This window comes from Pleurodeles waltl, chromosome 8 (genome assembly GCF_031143425.1).
Source record: "Pleurodeles waltl isolate 20211129_DDA chromosome 8, aPleWal1.hap1.20221129, whole genome shotgun sequence".
NCBI classification, from domain to species: domain Eukaryota; kingdom Metazoa; phylum Chordata; class Amphibia; order Caudata; family Salamandridae; genus Pleurodeles; species Pleurodeles waltl.
Genome location: NC_090447.1, coordinates 1,085,466,564 through 1,085,481,499, shown reverse-complemented (window position 1 = coordinate 1,085,481,499; position 14,936 = coordinate 1,085,466,564).

Here is a 14,936-nt window from a genome sequence, read left to right as displayed (position 1 = left end):
CACGGGATATGTCCCCCTTCTTGTCTCGGCTGTATGCATCATTCCAGAGAGTATTTTATCCTCAGTCACAGAGCTATATAGTGCCTTGTATCAGACTGCGGTGTCGCCGACCGTGCTCCAATATGTGATGCCCTGTTCCAGACTCCTGCACCATTGACTGAAACCTTTGTGCTGCAGACTGTTCCCCAATATGTTGTTCAGGTTGGTCACATGCTGCCTAGTATCATGTAGAAGGCACCCCCGGGTCACAGACTAGGTCCCACAATGCGATGTTCTTGGGACTCTTGGTTTGTTGCCCTTTGACCCAAGGCTATCTGATCCGGTGCCTCTGTCTCCATACTGCCATGTTCGAGACTGCCTCAGAGAACCACTGTGTGCACTGTGACTGAGTTTTAATACATGATGACCTGGAATGTACAAGTTTACTTCTATTAGCTTGCGCTCCCACACCCTGGTATCTTTGCCTGAGCAAAACAAAACTGTGCCACTGGATTCAAGCTAGCCTGGCTGAAGAGGGGTGAAACCCCGAAACCGGTCCCAGGATGCTTGTTTCCGGTCCAGGGAGAACCTGGCCTGGCAGTTCGGGCTGGACTGTTCCCATGTGGAACAGGGTCAAGATTGATTTGCATATGGCTGGGTTCAAACTGGGGTGGCATGGTGAGCAAAATAATGGATGGATTAAACCCAGATCTGTGACTGGGGGTGAATGTTTGATTGGTTCCGCATTCCGTCCATCCAGTTACGCTATCCCACAGCGTTTGTATTTTGCTTTGCTTTTGCCGCCCTAAGTGCGCCGGGTATGCCCAGACGTGGGTCCCGGGCTCACTGTGCCACTGGATTCAAGCTAGCCTGGCTGAAGAGGGGTGAAACCCCGAAACCGGTCCCAGGATGCTTGTTTCCGGTCCAGGGAGAACCTGGCCTGGCAGTTCGGGCTGGACTGTTCCCATGTGGAACAGGGTCAAGACTGATTTGCATATGGCTGGGTTCAAACTGGGGTGGCATGGTGAGCAAAATAATGGATGGATTAAACCCAGATCTGTGACTGGGGGTGAATGTTTGATTGGTTCCGCATTCCGTCCATCCAGTTACGCTATCCCACAGCGTTTGTATTTTGCTTTGCTTTTGCCGCCCTAAGTGCGCCGGGTATGCCCAGACGTGGGTCCCGGGCTCACTGTGCCACTGGATTCAAGCTAGCCTGGCTGAAGAGGGGTGAAACCCCGAAACCGGTCCCAGGATGCTTGTTTCCGGTCCAGGGAGAACCTGGCCTGGCAGTTCGGGCTGGACTGTTCCCATGTGGAACAGGGTCAAGACTGATTTGCATATGGCTGGGTTCAAACTGGGGTGGCATGGTGAGCAAAATAATGGATGGATTAAACCCAGATCTGTGACTGGGGGTGAATGTTTGATTGGTTCCGCATTCCGTCCATCCAGTTACGCTATCCCACAGCGTTTGTATTTTGCTTTGCTTTTGCCGCCCTAAGTGCGCCGGGTATGCCCAGACGTGGGTCCCGGGCTCACTGTGCCACTGGATTCAAGCTAGCCTGGCTGAAGAGGGGTGAAACCCCGAAACCGGTCCCAGGATGCTTGTTTCCGGTCCAGGGAAACCTGGCCTGGCAGTTCGGGCTGGACTGTTCCCATGTGGAACAGGGTCAAGACTGATTTGCATATGGCTGGGTTCAAACTGGGGTGGCATGGTGAGCAAAATAATGGATGGATTAAACCCAGATCTGTGACTGGGGGTGAATGTTTGATTGGTTCCGCATTCCGTCCATCCAGTTACGCTATCCCACAGCGTTTGTATTTTGCTTATCTTTGCCTGAGCCCCATACTGCCTGGTATCATGTCCTAGACCAGTGCTTCACAAACGTTTTACAAGGATGGCCCACTTTTTAGAACAAAATGGCCATTTTGCACAGACATACAGTTTTAGTGTTAAAACTGTATTACACACAAATGATAATGGAAATCGGATTTCAGTGAATATCATTTGCGCATCACAAAATGCCATGTCTAGATTTGTTTTGTTTTGTTTTCAGCTCACTCCTACAGCTTTCTGCCTTCTCCCATTGTGACGCTTTTTCATTTTTCTCTTCCTCCGTCTTTCCCATTTGTGTCTTTTGCTCACAGTAAATGCTTGAGGCAGAATAATAAGTGCCAGCCCTCAAAAATAAGTGCTGGTGCCCCGCACCGGAAACCACAAGCACAAATTAAGCACTGCAATTCCCACGCAGCTCTCAAGGGGGAGAACCTTTAAAACTTATCAGAAAATAAAGTCCGCTCTGGAGCAGATTGAAAAAGGGCACTGAGGCAGTACACCAAAAGGCATCCTTTTGCACATCCTACCACAACCACACAGGCATTCTACTATGAAAGATATTGTTACTCTGCCAGGTACTGCACGAAACATTTTTGAATCAAGCACCTTCGGCCTCATAAGGGCAGCAACTTGACATAGTTGTTCATTACCCTTAATGTGCTCAAATGTCAAGTTCTGTTTTCCAAGGGACCTTGTAGTTTACTTTTATAACTGTTCTGTAATCCAACCATTGCACCCACACCCCTTTATCCCAAAACACCTGCCCCCACATCCCTCTCTGTTACCCATCGTATTGCAAAGCCAAAAATAGCTCACCCATAGGCGAGACCTATTGGCATGGCCAATGCTTGTTTCTCATCTATGTCCCACATGGCAGCTGATAGCCTAAGTGACACGACAATAGGCAACACTATTATTATCAGAGGACAAAAATAAGCCTATTTCTCCATTATGAAGGCATGCTGTCGATGATGTCAGTCTCTCGTTGCCAAGTGAACGGAGGGGTAAACGTTTGGCATCCTGTATGTCCTCATGGCCATGCTCTAGGTTATAATGCCATCACGGAAATGGACTAAAGTAAACACGGAAATATTATGGCAGACACGCACACTGACTGGCCTGACTGTTCTTATGTTGTATTTGCCAGCCTAATATTTTAAGTTGTGATCGTATGTCCTAGAAAAAACAAGCTTTTTACATGTTCAGGGATAGGTTCTCTTTGCGGCACACCTTTTTCATTTAAGATTTACTCTTTCATTGTTAGTTTATTACAAAGGCATAGAAAGAGAGACGGAGAGAAACTGAAAATTAGGCCTCTACTGGCAGTATGAAGGAATTGATTGAATCATTATGCAAATGCTGCCTCTTTTTTTTTTAAATGTCACACATAATTGTGCACAGACACAGTTAAATGAACCAGGAAATGCAATGGCGTTAATAATTATAATTGATATGCATGCGATCTCAAGCATTAACTAATAAAATGATTGATTTTATTTAAGAATAGAAAAGGAGTTTCATAAATGCAATCCATGTGAGCCTTTTAATAACAGTTAATTAAATACACACTTAACAAAGCATTATTCGCTTTTTACAGACTTTGTACAGGCCACAGATAAGAGATAATAAGGTCACAATTTGTAAACAATACAATTTTACTGATGGTTTTTAAAGGTTATTCCAGCGTTTATGACCTTACTTGGAAAACAAAGCCTTTCTCCTGCGTCTTCTAGACAATGTACAAGAACACAGATTGCAATATGATACCGATAAAGATGTTATCAGTGACGATAAAACCATCACACATCTCAATTAGCAACTGCTTCCAACTCCTTTTCCGCCCCCACAACCAGATTTATCAAGACGAATGAGTCACAGTAGCGAAGGAAAGCAGTTTCATTGTAATAATATAAATTTGTCTTTAACTGACTCTGCCATCTGCTGCTGGAGGTGCAGACGGTATTATAAAACCCAAGCAGTAATTACTGGGTCATGGGATCTCTGTGATATCCGAGTGTGCGGTATCACATTTCTACCATGTTCCTGAGGAGGAAAAACATATAACATGGAAGCCTAAAGGTGAAGACAGAAATGCATAGTTTGATCAATAGGAGGTTGAAAGATCTCATTTCTAATTCATCAACTAGGGATGCAGGTAGATCTGGCAATCTATCCACTGGGATTTTGATGTCCACTCTGACCCCGTTGGAGCGTGAGGATAATACTCCCAGACAAGGATCTAATTGCTGAAAATCTGACTTTACTGAAGCGGAAAACTGGGACAACGTAATTCCGTGCAGTATTTTGTCCTTGTTTTCCTGTAGACTGCAATGTGTTATTTCTGTCTGTGATGCGTATGCTGCTATAGATAAGTGTATCCCATTGGGAGCACACACAGACAGATGCATATATATATCCACTGACATATGTAAATGTAGTAAACAAGTAAATATACAACCTCTCTAGTGCAACAAACATGGACATGAAAAATCGATGAGGTACTTTATTTTCCTCACATGTTCCTGGCAAAATTGTATTTGGTAGATTGGGGGACCGTTTACACTTAAACTATATGAAACATTTTGATAATGTTTACAGTGTAACCTTACCAAATGACAACTATTAACATAATGTACAAATGTACATTTTCAAAACGACAACTGAGAAAAAACAATAAGTTCCCTTTGCGTCTTTAAAGCTGGCTCAGCGAGTTGATGATTCATGATAATTGTGCATTTGACAAGCAGGGCGTTCTGAGCCTGTAAACTAACGAAAGCTCAGGGCAGATGGAAATGCATTGGCATTGAAAAGTGAACCGAAGAATGATACTGAATGAAGTAACAGAGGGGTGTTGCTTTCAATTACGTGCATGCAATAAGCATTCTGGTCTGTTTCGTCATGTGAAAGCACTGAAAAAGGAAGTGAAAACCATGGGCCCAGGTGTATCAGGCTTATTGAGTTTTCAAATGGCCCGATTCGCAGAATCGGACTGTTTGCGAATGCAAAAGGGCATTTTGGTATGTATTAGCCCTAAATTGCGATTCGTTAACACATTACCAAATTGTAATCCGGGAATGAGCATGCTGGTTCAGTATTTGGAAGGGGCGTGTTTAGGGCATCCCTTCCAAATATCGCATTGGAATGATATGTCTGAAAATTTTGCAATGGAATTCTCGTTGCAAACAATTAATACTTTACTGATACAGAATTGCAGTGTAATGCATTTGTTAATATTGGAAAAATCAATGTTCATGAGCACCATGACACGTTCACATACTCACCTTCAACACCAGATAAAAGCAAACTCACCTTCAAGCGAGAGATAAATGCAGTAGCCTCTGGCAGCTTCCATAATCTTCTCATGCTACAGAAGATTTCCAGATGAATCCATATCAAAACCAGAAAGACAGTAACCCAAGCCCTCATCACCAGAAGACTAGGCTACCGAAATGCCCACCATGCCAAATTCCCCATCCAACTCCTCCACCACCTCCTGACCATCCAGAATGCAGTTGTGATGCTCGTCCTGGAGCTCCCCAGGTGGATCCACATCACACCCGACCTCAGACAGCCTGTGCACAAGAGGTGCAAATTTAAGGTTCTCACAATCACATACAAAGTCCTACACAAGATCTGACCTAGTCTCATCAACCACAGACTCTCCTTCCACCTGCCCACCAGGGAGCTCTGATCGATATCCCTTGCCCAAGTCCTGGGAGTTCAACACAGCTGCAGCAGAGGGCGCACCTTCTCCCACCTAGCTGCCAAATCTAGAACAACCTCCCCGCTCACCTGCGGACCAAGGACACCCTCATCAACTTCAGGAGAATGCTTAAAACATGGTTCTTTGAAGAATAGCTACCAGCATGGCGGAACTACCCCCAGTGCCTGGACACCCCCCGGGATGATAAGCCACGTTTTATTAAACTATTGATTGATTGATTCACATATAAAAACAAAATCGCATCACTATTGCCGAGTTCACCCGTCATGAACATTCTGTCAACCTGACATAAATATATGATCAGGCAGGCTCTGAGATTCGGACCTGTCCTCACAGATTGACAGATTACAGGTGGAAGAGCAAGTAGCCGGCAGACTAACGTGTGAAAAGGAAACTCAATCAGTAAACAGATAAGCGCACCAATACCACAATGGACCCAGGAGACTGGCTCCAACAAAGCACATATGGCCAGAGAGGTGCACGCATTCCCAAAACACAATAAAGTCAGATAGCACATGTAGTTAGGAACCAGTCCATCAGAACACAGTATGCACATATTACTCACTGGCCTTCTCCATGCCCACTCAAGGTCGAGGCCCACCTGCATTTGTTATTGGGACCTTATTTCCCACTTTAAGACAACTGCTCACATTTATGACCAAAAAAGGAATGTTTACATTTCTTTATGGCACTCATAGAAATGTATAAAACACCACTCAGATCAATTGTACCTTCAGACCCCAGTTCTGTACCGGTTATACCAGCCGTAATGTTTAATTAAACAAACTGTCCCTGCTTTGTAAAACTTCTCTTGTCTTTCATTATTTCAAGGTAAATTTGCTTTCGAGAAGGGGTCTTCAAGGACCTCCTTCCCCTATGTGAATGCAAAACAAAAGTTTGTTTAAGATCAGGCAGTCATCCACAAAAGAAATTCACTTTTTTTAAGCACAGTCCTATTTCCCCAAAGGGAAATTGGCTGCATAAAAAAATATGTCTGCGTTATAACCAACATTTAATATTCACAAGGTAGGTAGATTTCTGACACACTAGGTATCACTATTTTAAAAATGAAATTGTCAGACATTAGGAATTATGATTTCCACATTACAATTCAATGAGAATCACAATTTGGAAATCACAGTTCCTTTTGTTAAACATCAGACCCTTGCTTGACTGTTAGTAGAAAGAAGCACTGTCTGCTGCTTAGTTTCTACAGGGAATCACATATGGTAGTGAAAATGTGTATGATGATGATGAGAAAAGTACATGATTATAAACAATAAACATAACATAATGTAAGAAACACATATCATTTATACCACAGTAGGCTTATAAATTTCAGAATTATTATCAGACATTTCCAGAAGAGGAATGTTAGTTTTCATGCCTCTAATTAAATGATCACCCACTTTTGCCAATCAGCTCTCATGTCTTACTGGTCACCTCAGGTTCATAAAGATTTAGTAAAAAGGCATGCGCTTGTTGCTGGCTGCAGGGGTGTTGCTGAGGGCAGGAGCCCTTTAAATTCTACATTGCGCTCCCGACTCGCGGGACACGCTCGTTGCTGGCCGCAGGTGTGTTGCTGATGGCAGGAGCCTTTTAAATTCTACATTGCGCTCCCGCCTCGCGGGACGTGCTAGTTGCTGGCCGCAGGTGTGTTGCTGAGGTCAGGAGCCCTTTAAATTCTACATTGCGCTCACGCCTCGCGGGACGCGCGCGGGCGGCGCGCGGGCGTAGCCCAGGCCAAGGGCAGGCCCGTCCTTCGCCCGTCATCGCCAGAAAGAGACTGGGTTGGGCCCCCCCCTTTCAATTCTGCCATTGGGGGCCCAGTGGATAAGACTGATTCATGGAGAGCTGCTGACGCAAGGGAAGAAAAGTGGAGCCTTTGCTAATTTTGGTATTTAAGACATCTCATTTAGCCCCTCTTGTGCCTTGTTGACTCATATATGTATTAGGCGACGGCAAGGATTATAGTATTATATTTTTAGGGCCTTTGTGGTAAGAAGCTGTGACCGGATATTTTCCTCAAGACAGGAGTCGCATTAAATTTAGTTTTACTCCTGCTGAGTACTGGGCACTGATACTTGCAAAAAGACATACAGTGTTTTTTCCTTCACCAAAGGACCAGTTTGTCCTGATGGGGAAATGTAAAGGAGATTGTGGGAGGAGGGATCCCACTCAGGAGCCCCCCCCCCAGGTTGATAACTAGCTACCTAACCTCAGTGATGGGTGCTATTGAGTCAGAGATATGGAGAGTGGAAGCTACCTTAGAGTCATCCCTTGAGAAATTAGGAAAGGGTGGGGGGGAAGAAAGTATTTCTCTTGCAAAATCTCCATTAGGTAAGATAAGGGCAGGAAATCCTTGTGTAACAACAGATAAGGACTCTCGAATTGATTTAATCACTCCTATGACCCCAGAGAGTCCACCCTCAAAAAAGAGTAGGCAAGTCATTCCCCCCCACACTGTAGCACCCTCCCTAGATTTAGTCCGGTCTCCCATAAATAGTCACAAACTTGAAAAGGACTCAGCAGTAACAGAGAAGAAAAAGGGGAAACGTTTACCTAACCCGTTAAAAAAAACAGGAAAACAGACAAAGGATAGAAAGATCTTGGACTACTCAAATAACTGTCTTTCCCAGATTGAGGATCAACTTAGGGACATAAAAAAGTTATGCTCTTTGGTTCTGGAGAAAGGGGCCGCCCTTGAGGAGAAGGTTGAATATATATCAACGACAACGATTTCCACTCTATCGAGAGATGAGCCTCAGAATAATCATACTGCTCTTGCACGCTCACCTGTCCCGGCCACCCATCAACATCAAAATTATAGGCCAATTCCTGCCCAGAACTTAGCCCCAAAGCCCCTGAACCTAGAGGCAACACAAAACTCCATAAACTTACAGCCTCAGAGGGGTTTAAATAAGTGGGAGGGTTCAGTGGGCCAGGTGACTATAAGAACCCAAACAGCCTGTCCAAGGATCCTGCTGGCTGTGCTCTCTATATTTTAATCCTGGAAAATGCTCCTATATTAGGATACACTCACCATGAGTCTCATGCATCATTGTTAAATAAAGTGACGCACTGGGTAGGAAAGCACTCGGCAGGGAGGGTAGACTTCCACAGGGACATTTTAACAGTAAGAAGGGTCCCCTGGGTTGGCTCATCCCCTGAAGTCTCACAAGGGGACTGCATTATTATAAACTTCAGGAGTCCCTGGATAGTCAACGCTCTGTATTACCATTTTTCAACTATAAGGTTACCGGTAGGGTCTATAAGAGTTCAACGACTATTCAAGTTCATTTCACCGACACCTAATCTATGTCACTTAGACTCAACTCACTCTGGGAAACAGAATTTTGTTAATTGTGGTGTTTCCAATTCCCCTGATATTGTCCTGACACTGTCTAATAGATTGGAGCCCTTAGCTTCACTGGAGCAGCTAGATTGACCACCAGAAACTGGGCCCCTTTTGCAAGACCCCTCGGAGAAAAATATACTGCATCAGTTTCTCTTGCTGCCCAAGGAAGCTTTCGACACACATGACATACATGGTCTGACAGCCTCAGGGATAATTTCTTGGAATGTGGCAGGCCTAAAATCAAAAATAGGAAACCCCGATTGGCTAGAATTAGTGACGGAAAACCTTCTTATTTGCTGCCAGGAGACCTGGCTTGTAGAGCCCCGTATATTAATGGCTACACCACACATAGCGTCCATGCAACTAAGACCTCTGTGGGCAGGGCCAAGGGAGGCCTGGTCACCTTTGTATTGGTAAAGGCTAGGGGGGTGGATGCGTGTGTTGTGGGCACATCCCCTTTTTTTCTGGCTTTATTTTTAAAATTACCAGAGCCATTCGATATATTATTGATTAACTATTATAATAACACCTTTGATAATTCAGACAATAGTGTACTTGGTAGCTTAGAGATGACAATATATAAGGCAACAAAGTTAGTAAAAAGGACCTAAGAATAATTTGGGTCGGCGACTTCAATGCTCATCTGTGTGAGCCAGAGTATCTGGATTGTTGTGGACTTTTGGACGAAAATGACAGTCCCACTCAGCATTTTAAACATTCTTTATATGGGAATGCTCTTAACTCTCTGATAACAGCTAATCTCTACTCTTCCCTATACCAGTTTTTTGAGGGGTACCGACGTTTATAAGAGGAGGCGCTCACACTACTATTGATTTTATCTTCTATTCTAGAGAATTATCCTCTCTTGTTGGGCAATTCAGGGTGACTCCAACCTGTATTAGCGATCATAACCCTTTATCTATTGAGATAAGTTTGGACTTGAAGAGTGATTCGAGAAGAGAGAAGTGACATCCCGACATGAAGTTTTCAGCCCAAAAAGGCCTCACAATCAAATGGGGAAAAATAGATAGCAATAGCTTTTTTAAAGATCTAATGTTTAATAAATGGTCAGACGTTATGATAACTTTGAGTGAAGATAGGTCTCCCCATGAAATTGTCTGTGCATTCTCCTCTTTGACAAAGTATATGGCTGAGAAATTACAGTCCTCTGGCATTAATAAAGCACATGGCCCGAGATGGTTTAACCACGCATGTACTATATCCTTAAATAACTTAAAGAAAATACCTAGTGCATTTCCCCAAGATTGTCAAGCAGTTAAAGTTGCTAGGAAAAACTATGAGGAAGTACTTGCCAAGAGGAAAGCTGAATTAAGTGAGTCTGCCTGGGAGGAACTGATGGAAGCAAGCAGAACCAAAGATACAACTGCGTTCTGGCGTGTGGTCAACTCTCCACCGCTGAATGACAAACATGAGACGTCCATGGATACTGTCATTCCAGCCCAAATTTGGGTGGTCTATTTTATAAAAACCTTTGCAACAGAGCCTAACGTTCAACTAGAAAAGATGAATTGTTTGAAGATAAGAGGAAACAATGAGTTTAGTGTGGCTTTCAGCAATACCATAAGTATGGATGATGTAATACAAGCTATTCAAGATTGCCCCTCTGAGAAAGCTCCTGGCCCAGATAAAATCCCTGCTGATTTATATAAAGCGCTTCCAGATTTCTGGGGGCCATTGCTCACCAACGTCTTGAGATCTGTTGTGACAGGCCCACTAGTTGATACTTGGAGAGAGGCGATTATCATCCCGATTTTTAAGAAGGGGGACAGGGCAGATCCTTCATGCTATCGACCAATTTCTTTACTGGACAGCTCGGATAACATTTTAGGCTGAGTGATCCTAAATAAGTTGGAAAATTGGGCGATCGAATCTCATTCTCTTTCAGAAGTCCAATTTGGCTTTCGGCCTGGCGTGGGCACAGTAGAACAAACTCTCAATCTGACCATCATAGTACAAAAATAAATTAAAGCTAAAAGGGGGTGCATACATCTAGCATTTATGGATCTGTCCTGCACTTTTGATACAGTTAACAGAGAAAAATTGTGGATGGTCATGTTGAATATGGGTATGGACAAAGACATAATCATTCTACTTAGTAGACTCCACGCCTGCACAGTGGCTCGGGTCTGCTATTTCCGGGACGGTGGTTTAACATAGAAGTTCTCCTCATTAAAGGGAGTTAGACAGGGCTGCGTGCTGGCCCCTTTTCTTTTTCTCTTGCACATAAATGGGTTAGAGAAATTTCTCTGTGAATCGGGGAAGGACTCTCCAGTTATAAAAAAATCCCCAATTCCTGTATTATTGTATGTGGACGATGCTGTACTCATTTCAAGGACAGCTAATGGCCTCCAGATTTTATTGAATGCTTTTAACACATTTATGGGGATCCTTGGGCTCAAAATCAATAGATCTAAGTCATTTGTGATGAAGACTGGGCTCAAACTAGCAAAAACAAAAAAAATTGCCTTAAGGTCCCACACTTTACGCATTTGGAGGTCCCCATCGATGTAGATTTTAATTGGAAATTTTTAGTAAATATACGTTCAATACAATTTCAAAAAGCCATAGAAGCAGTTTTTAGGTTCGCAAAAAGATTGCGACATAAACCTGTAAAAGAAATGATGACTGTTTTTTCCACCAAATGTCTTTCTATTGCAACATTTGGAGCCGGGGTTTGGGGACATGCAGATTGTTTAAGATCGTACAAAATAAGTTTTTAAGAAGGCTACTAGCAGTCCCCAATCAACATCAGTAATGTTCTTTCATGAAGAGGTAGGTTTGAGATGCATATCTAGTTACATAAAGCTACAACCCGTCCTATTATGGTTAAAAATTTGGACTAAGCCAGAAGCCTCTTTATGTAAAAAGGTAATACAGGACTGTCTCCTTTTATCACGATCCTTGGATATACCTTGGCTTAGATATGTCCACTCCACCTTACAATCTTTCGGACTAGGAGAAATTTTCCTCAAACCGGATATTCTAACAAAACGGGATATTAAAAAGTTTAAAGATATATATTAGCAGAAAAGCCAGGACATGGAGTCAACCCCGGGCACAAATTGAACATTAGCAAGGAATCAGATACAGCTATTGCATCCAAAGCTATATCTGACTACCATTAGTCTTGAGCGACAAAGGTTCCTACTTACGAGGTTACGCGTAAATACATTACATTACTTGGTAGCATTTCCAGTACGTGGAACCTGGTTCAAGAATCTTCCCCCATGTTGCTGTGATGGAAAGACACCCCAGAGTACATTGCACTTTATACTCTTTTGCACTCTCTATGTTGTCCCGAGAAAAAGGTTTTTACGTCCGCTATTTTTATCTAAAAGTATTAGAACTAATCAGCTTGCTTATTTATATGTACACAACCTGGAAAATGCGGATATAATTCAGTCCCTGTTAAATGTGATATATGCTGCTTATGAAATTCCAAATATGTATTAATGACGCTTTTAGTAATTTTATGATTAAGAAATCTGTATGTTTTATTTATTTAGTGGATGTCTTTTATGTTTTTATCTGTACCGAATAAAGTAAATTGATGATGATGATGTTGATAGTAAAAAGGCAACTTTTTTTACCATGTCAATGTCCACCAGTAAGAAGAACTTAAAAGGGTAAAAAGCTCAAAGATGGAGTCATGATACTAGTTGTAGAAATACAAATCTTCACAATGAAAAACAGAGAAAATAGTGAAACACACATGAGTAGCATTTCTTCTGAGCAAAGCAAGGTCAGAAGCCAAAAATGACTGCTGAGGGCAAATTAAAGGAACCACACGCCTTTAAAATTGAGGCATCTGCAGCATCGCTATCAATGTAAGCACTTCCAATGGAATGACTACAAACGGAGGAAAAGGAATGAAATGATAACATCCAATTTACTCCCCCTACAAAACTACATTCCTTAAACTAATGGGAAAAGAACAATCTGAAAAAACGTTGCCAATGATTATTCTGTTCCTCCCTTGCAGAAATGGCCTTTGGCTGAGAAACATGTTGACTGTTTTTGGGAAATAAAATGTTCTGCTAAATCTATTTTTTTCTTTTTGTAACCAGCAGCGTCTTGCTAATGTTAAGAGTTAGATATTTTTAGAATGTATAAAGACTATAATACATTTGACTGATAAGATAATCATGATAATCACAAACTCCCCTTATAGTCAATCTAAGAACCAATAAGGTGCCTTCAAAGTTGAATTTGCTTAGATGCTTTTGACATCAAGAGTGTAACTTTTGTTTTTGGGAATACCTGAAGCTGGACCCTAATTTCCCTCATTACCTCACAATTTTAACAAAAATCGAATGTTTTTGCAGGAAGTGTGAGGTATGCTGTCTCTGCTGCTTTCTTCCCCGATTAAGGCATCTAACCACACAACCATAACTGCTGTTGAACTGTGAACACATAAATACTCACGCCCTGGAACTCAAGGCTTCCTCATGTTGTGTTTCAGATGCCTTGATGATAATGGGGTTGAAATGGTGCAACAGTACTCCCCAGTGTGCTGTGTAAGATCATTGACGCTGGTTGTGGTTTTCACTCCTGAACCATGACCCCTTCTAGATCCACAGAGAAGGATATAGATAATAGATAGTTTCTGCAGGTATGTGCCTGCTATTTGGCTTGACATTTTACTTGACCAGTTGTCCTGGGTTGCTGCATCATGGTGGTTCTACAGTGTTGAGTGTTGAGAATGTTAAACTATGGTACACCCATGTATACCATCCTCACAAACCACTTATGTAAACCAAACATGCAAATCTATATATAATGTGCACCCTCAAAGGCACCTCTCATGTAGTCATCAAAACAATTATTTATATAACAACAAACATTATTCACCTCTATTGTGATGGGATCTCATTTCAGATTAGGGTTCTCCACAAATAGTGTGTGAAATATTACACCTATCATATGTAGGATTACACCTGAGAGAGTGTAGTTTATATAATCTGTATTAACATAAAATGTTTATGAACTAATGTATGATAATGCCATATAGAAACCGTGATAATATGTTTTGCTAAAAAGTGCACTTGAAACGTGACCACGGGGAGTGGCCGCCAATGGATACGGGGACGAATGAAAATGACTAATGCTTATGAATTCTTGTATTAAAGAATGGTTTTATACTAATTATTAATGATTATGTGATTACAGTTATGCTAAATAAATCTTGTAGGCCTTAAGTTAGCATGAGCCGAAGCCTAGCTGCCTGGCTCTCATATTAAATGTGTTTTTCTAAACGCAGTGTGCTGACTCGCAAAAGGACATGACCTCTTGTTTTTTTCAAACTAGAAGCTGAATGTAACTATAGTAGATCTGTTCTCATGAAATTCAGATTGCTTGTAGAAATGTTTTAATCAAAATGCAACAGTGTAGATTAGTATAATGTACAAGGTCGTTCAAACCGGTACAGACAATGGAGCTACTGACCAAAAGATGCGCAAAGAATTACAGAAGGATGAAATCATACCGGACGTGCTACCTCTGAAGACGTCAATCATATGGACCAATAAAATGTCTGTGAACTGCCGTGGTGTGACAAATTTGATGAGCTAATTCAAAGTTAATTGGGTAGAGATAGTGGGGTGCAACCCCTTAGCCAATTAGATTTTAGGGGAATGTACTATGAAAAAGGGATAAAAACCCCTGTCACCAGGAAGTAGATTAGACTAGGTGGGTTCGGGAATGCTATTAATTCTATCCAGAAACTTTGTCACTCTGTTTGGTGACTTATTAGTTTACTTAAAACCATCCTCTTCCTTAGATTGGCCATTTTTGCACTTTGCCTCCTTATGAGGGAAGTGCCCCTTTTTGCCCCAGAGCAGAGTTTTGACTTATGGCGAATCAACTGATGTCCTGAAGACGAAGACCAAACCTGAGTGCTGACCCAAAACCTTGGAGGGTAACTATGACAATGAAATTGTGATTTGTCTGTTTGCTTTTCCTTTCTAGGTACCAACTGCTTACTTTTGACAGAGACCATAGCTAGATGTTTTCCAAAT